This window comes from Hyperolius riggenbachi, chromosome 11 (assembly GCF_040937935.1).
Source record: "Hyperolius riggenbachi isolate aHypRig1 chromosome 11, aHypRig1.pri, whole genome shotgun sequence".
Lineage (NCBI taxonomy): Eukaryota > Metazoa > Chordata > Amphibia > Anura > Hyperoliidae > Hyperolius > Hyperolius riggenbachi.
In genome coordinates, this window is record NC_090656.1 from 228656056 (window position 1) to 228662171 (window position 6116).

At 43.8% G+C, this 6116-nt stretch overlaps 1 long non-coding RNA gene across 1 annotated transcript; it reads left to right on the forward strand.

Annotated features, from left to right (window-relative positions):
- Positions 1-344: 344 nt before the first annotated feature.
- Positions 345-1259, forward strand: LOC137538119 (uncharacterized). Its single transcript, XR_011024689.1, has 3 exons — positions 345-618; positions 933-1011; positions 1228-1259. It is a non-coding gene; the product is annotated as an uncharacterized lncRNA (long non-coding RNA).
- Positions 1260-6116: the final 4857 nt, after the last annotated feature.

A 6116-nucleotide genomic window follows, 5' to 3' on the forward strand; every position in this document is an offset into this window, starting at 1 on the left:
GGGACTGACTGGCGGCTATAAGTAACGTCGCGCCGTCAGCTCCGTAGCCCCTGATGAGTTGCTTAGCAACGAAACGCATTGGGCGGAGCTACAGAGTGACGTGCTAAGCGTGTGACGTCACCGGACGCGGAACGTTGGAACACGCTGATCTTTTGAGCTATCTCGGCGGGGCGGCTTGCTAGCAGTGAGAATTTTAACTTTGCGGGGACACAGATTTTGTTTTGACGCAGTGAATACTGCGCAACACCCTGCTATACTCAGCCAAGGCTTATTACGGCTCATAGCTGGGGTCTAGTTAACATTTTTGTATAGGTCCATCCATGCAGGACTGTGGTAGACCCAGCCAAAGGCCTGTCAAGCTTCCCGTTTTTTTAAACTGTAAACTAGTGCTAGATGCACATATTTTATTGTCATATGACATTTTTACAAATAAACAGAGGATATTTTTACGCTATGTGAGCGTTCTGCTTTTCTTTTTGGCGTTAAATATTGATACCGGGACGCCCTGGAGCTGAGGACATCTAGCCCATACACGACAGACCGAGATTGGATCGAGAGGCTGTGAGGTGGCCAATACCTCAGATGCTGTGACGGGCCCAAAATAGGCCGCCATATCTGGTGAGTGGGGACCTGAAGGGGGGAGTGAACTCTGGAAACTTTCAGCATTAGATGAACTTTGTGTGTGGCCATTTCAATTCGCTAGCAATTGTAGCTCCTAATGGACTATATGTGTGGCCATTCGATCTGTTGGGCTTATGCACTGATCAGTGGACTTTTGTATGTAGCGCTTGTAACCTATATTTTTAATGTTAGATTAGCTTGCACACAGCCAGGTAGCGCTCTACTTGTGAATTAATTACTTAAGAAACTACTGATAATAATTGTTGGAATCACAGAATTAACTGGTTGAGCGCTTATCTATTTGTTTACAGACACGAGACCTGATTGTCAACCTGCAGATGTCCTGTATGGAGCTGGTGAGCAGAGAGGTGTGTGCACAGAGGTTTAAAGGTGAGCGAACCAGACTGCGAATCACTAGATCCATATGTGTGTGACTGCGGGACATAGTGAGTCCTACTGATTCAGAATCTGTTTGGGGTATAGGTGGAGGGGGGATTGCTGGGGTAATAGATTGAACTCTGCGCTTGGGGAATAGGCAGGGGTAGGAGACGAGAAGCCTGTATGTTCCTTGTCTGAGTCTCACCATCCTCTCTTCTTTCATTGTAGTTATGGACAATTATCAGGAGCAGCTTCACCTTCTGGATCCACATCTAGGTAAGTTATTTTCATAACCATAGACAATAGAGTCAGGGCCAGCAAGGCGCCTCCAGGCCGCAGAGAAATGTTGCAAATGTTAATAACAGTGTGGAGCCAGTTGACACTTCACTTTGTAAACAGATCACTTTGTGATCAGGTCCGCTATATCAGGATCATGGCTTCAAAGTGATAGGTTCAGATCAGGGTCATGGCTACAGAGTCATTGCTTCAGATCAGGTTCATGGTGTCAGATCAGGGTCAGGACTCCAGTCAGTGGCTCAGATAAGTCATGGCATCGAGTCGTGGGTTCAGAACAGGGTCATGGCGTCGAGTCGTGGGTTCAGAACAGGGTCATGGCGTTAGTCATGGGTTCAGATCAGGATAATGGAGTTTACATTTCGAACCAAATTCTGACTCTGATGCCTATTATAATTTGTATGTAATCAAAAGTGAACCCTTTCAGTTATAACGTTTTTATTATTATTTAGTATTTATATAACTCCGACACCTTACACAGAGCTGTACACAGTACATTGTCTTGTCACTTAGAGAAATGTTAACCAAGGAATAAACTCCATTCCAGTCAGTAGCTGATGCCCCCTTTCCCATGAAAAATCTTTACCTTTTCTCTAATAGATCAGGGGAGTCTGTATGGCTGATATTGTGGTGAAACCCCTCACACAGTGTAATGTCATGACCATGGTCTTGACCGTTTGCTCTCTGAGAACCTCATTGCATTGTGGGAAATAATGGCTTTTTCCAACTGTCAAGCAAGCAATATTTCACTCTGTGCATAGAACTCTCAGTAATGAACATTCCACATAGATCACCTGGCAGAACTAAACACGGCAACACCAGTGATGCATTTCAGAATGTTAACCAGGGAGAGGAAAGATTTTTACAATGGGCAAACACTGACTAAATAATCTGTCTCAGCTTGGTGGATTCCATGTAGCTGAGACACTAATTACCCCACCTTTGCACAAGTGAGGTTGCCTGCAAACTATGCACCTTTGGGGAGTCACAAGGACAGGTTTGAGAAACTCACAATAAGCAATTTTATTATTTTCACTACAATTCCTATTTAACTGTCCCTCAGAGGGGCTCACAATTGAATGCCTACCATAGCCCCATGTCTATATTGTGTAGTGTATGTATCATAGTCTGAATGTTTTTGGGATGTGGGAGGAAACTGGAGTGCCCGGAGGAAACACATATAGACACGGGTGAACATACAAACTCTGTCCTTTGTTATAAGGTTACTGAATAGCCAATACGATGCAAATAATTCATAGATGTAGAATTATGCAACATTCTGGTTAGTTCATTCAAATTGCATATATTTGCATAATTCTGCATAATCTCAGTTTTATTTCCATTTTATTAACCACTGACACATCTATAGCCTTTCATTTGTGAGGGTTTCATATTATCTGGAGTATTCACACTGGCAGGGATGACACGCCTTGTATGGTAAGAAATGTATATTTACCATTTATTTCCTGTATGCATGTGTAATTGGAGGAGGTTGGTAGTGCTGTGGATAAAGAAATCTGAGTTGGGAGTTTTGCATAGCAGTGTGCTGATAGGTGCATTACTCATGTTTTACCACTAGGAGTCTCCAGAGCTCTCATCTCTCTCCTGGCTCAGTGCAGTGATAGTAGTCCTGCTTTGTCTTGCAGGGTGGATGTTGGAGTTACTGCTGGAAATTACACAGGAAAAGTTCTCCTCGCCTGATCTTCCACCTGGCAAATACCTTTTTATCATTTCAAAGGTAAGTCAGACAAATCCAGGCCTGGAAAAGCTCTCTGAAGGCCGGTGACACTGATATAGACTGTAGAGTATTGTACCATGTCAGCCATCAGTAAAAGCAAGAAGATTTGAATCAGGATGATGCTATTTACAGTGCTGCCCATAATTATTCATATCCCTGACAAATTTTGACTTACAGTTAGTTTTTTTTATCAATGCAAATTACACCAGAGAGAAAATGTGTGCATCAACCAAGTGAACCTGACAAATCTGGCTTTGCAAATTTGGCCTATTGGCTAATCACGAGACATTGCTCATGCAAATATGCATTTGCTTTCGCATGCCTAAATATGCAGGGTCAAAAACCAACACTGCAAAGCCCTACGGGAATTAGTTGATGCTACATTAGCACTATCCAGGGGCGCCACGAGGAGGCTTCCGATTGCCCCCATACAACCGGGGGGCCCCGGGGGTCCCAGGCTCTCTCACTGCCTGGAACCTACACAGCGGCACCCCGGAGGGGGAGGCTGGGGGGTGTAGGCGATCTCCCCAGTGTGGCCAGCGCCGGGAAGAGCCGCCCGCACACTCCTCCCAAAATTAAAAACAGGCACTTACCTTAACGTCCATTGCGTTCTGCTACATGCGCATGACCTGGGTGCGACACATAAGGGGAGGACAGGCGCAAACAGCCCGCTCCAGGGCTCTCACCTCCTAAAACAAGCCATTCACCACCTGCCTCCAAAGGAAAGAAAATGCAATGCAAATTACACCAGAGAGAAAATGTGTGCATCAACCAAGTGAACCTGACAAATCTGGCTTTGCCTGGGACCCCCGCGGCCCCCCGTTTGTATGGGGGCAATGGGAAGCCTCCTCGTGGCGCCCCTGGATAGTGCTATGTAGCATGAACTAATTCCCGCAGGGCGATTGCTTTGCGGTTTTGGTTTTTGACCCTGCATATTTAGGCATGCGAAAGCAAATGCATATTTGCATGAGCAATGTCTCGTGAATAGCCAATAGGCCAAATTTGCAATGCCAGATTTGTCAGGTTCACTAGGTTGATGCACACATTTTCTCTCTGTTGTAATTAGTTTTATTCAACCAGCAAGTATTTTTTTTGATGGGAAATATGTGTCTCCCAAAGGATAACACTATGTACAAGAGTCATTATTGTGTGTGTGCGTGTGTGTCGGGGGGGAAGGGAGGGGAATCTCAGCTGTTATTTTCATTTGAGCAAAATGTGTCCAGACCAAAATTATTCATACCCTTCTCAATAATCAATAGAAAAACCTCCATTGGCTATTATAGCGATCGAACACTTCCTATAATTGCAGACCAGCTTTTTGCATGTCTCCACAGGCATTTTTGCCCATTCATCTTTAGAAATAAGCTCCAAATCATTCAAGTTGGAGGATCTTCTTGCCATCACCCTGATCTTTCGCTCCCTCCACAGATTCTCAATTAGATTCAAGTCAAGACTGGCTGGGCCACTTCAAAACGTTAATGTTGTTGTCCGTTAACCATCGCTTCACCACTTTTGCCGTGTGTTTTGGGTCATTGCCATGCTGAAATGTCCACTGGTGCCCAAGGCCAAGTTTCTATGCAGACTTCCTGATGTTGTCGTTGAGCATTCTCATGTATTGTGGTGTGTTTTTTTTTGTTGTTGTTTTTTTTTTTTTTTTTCTTTTCATTGTGCCATTTACATGATTAGGTTCCCTGGTCCATTGGCTGAAAAAACACCCCCAAAGCATTAGGTTCCCACCACCATGTTTGACAGTGGGTATGGTGTTCTTAGGGTTGAAGGATTATCTTCTGTTACACCAAATGAAGGAGGCATCATTGTGACCAAACATTTGAATTTTGTTTCGTCTGACCATAACACAGAAGACCAGAAGTTTTCTTATTTGTCCAGATGAGCATTTGTGCGCCTTATCTGGAGAAGTGGTGTCCTCCTTCTACAGTGCGGGACATCTCTTTAATAATACTTTGCATTGTAGCCACTGGAACTTAAAAACATTTAGAAATAGAGATGGCCCGAATGGTTCACGGCGAACTTCCGTGGTTCGCGATTGCGGAGAACTGCAAACTTTTCCGGAAGTTTGATTCGCCCCATAGTGCATCATTAGGGTCAACTTTGACCCTCTGCATCACAGTCAGCAGGCACATTGTGGCCAATCGGGCTATCCCTCCCTCCTGGAGCCCCACCCCCCCTTATAAAAGGCAGGCAGCATCAGGATTTTCACTCACTCATGTGCCTGCAGTAATTAGAGAAGGGAGAGCTGCTGTGCAGAGACCTATAGGGAAAGCTTACTTGGGCTCTTGTAGGCTTGTTAGCTTGCTCCTTGCTGATTCTTATTGCTAAAAAAAGCACCACTCAACAGCTCTTTTGAGAGCTAATCTTGCTCTTGTGATTTTTTTTTTTATTTTTTTTTTGTGGCCCACATGCATTATATACAGCCCTGTCAGTCAGTAGCAGCTAGCCTTTGGCCTCTTGGTGGTATAATTACTACTGTGCCAGGTGCACATTATAATACCCATCACTGCATATACCTACCTGTTGTTCACTTCAGTGCACCCACCTAACTACGTGAGCGCACGCAGTGTCACCGTGCCTGTCCGGTACCTGTCTGTGTGAGACAGGTGTACATTATAATACCCAATCACTGCACATACCTACCTGTTGTTCACAGCACACCCACCTACCTAAGTGAGCGCACACAGTGTGATATTTAACCACAAAAGGACAACAGTCTTTTCGCCCCTTAAGGACCAGAGCCTTCTTTCCATTCAGACCACTGCAGCTTCCACGGTTTATTGCTCGGTCGTACAACCTACCACCTAAATAGATTTTCCCTACTTTTCTTGTCACTAATACAGCTTTCTTTTGGTTCTATTTGATTGCTGCTGCGATTTTTAGTTTTTATTATATTCATCAAAAAAGACATGAATTTTGTATATTTTTTTTTTTTTTTTTTAATTTTTTTTTTTTACTTTGTGATAAAATTTGCCGAATAAAGTAAAATTTCTGTATATATTTTTGTACAAATGTATTGTGCTACATGTCTTTGATAAAGAACATTCAGTGTATATTTATTGGTTTGGGTAAAAGT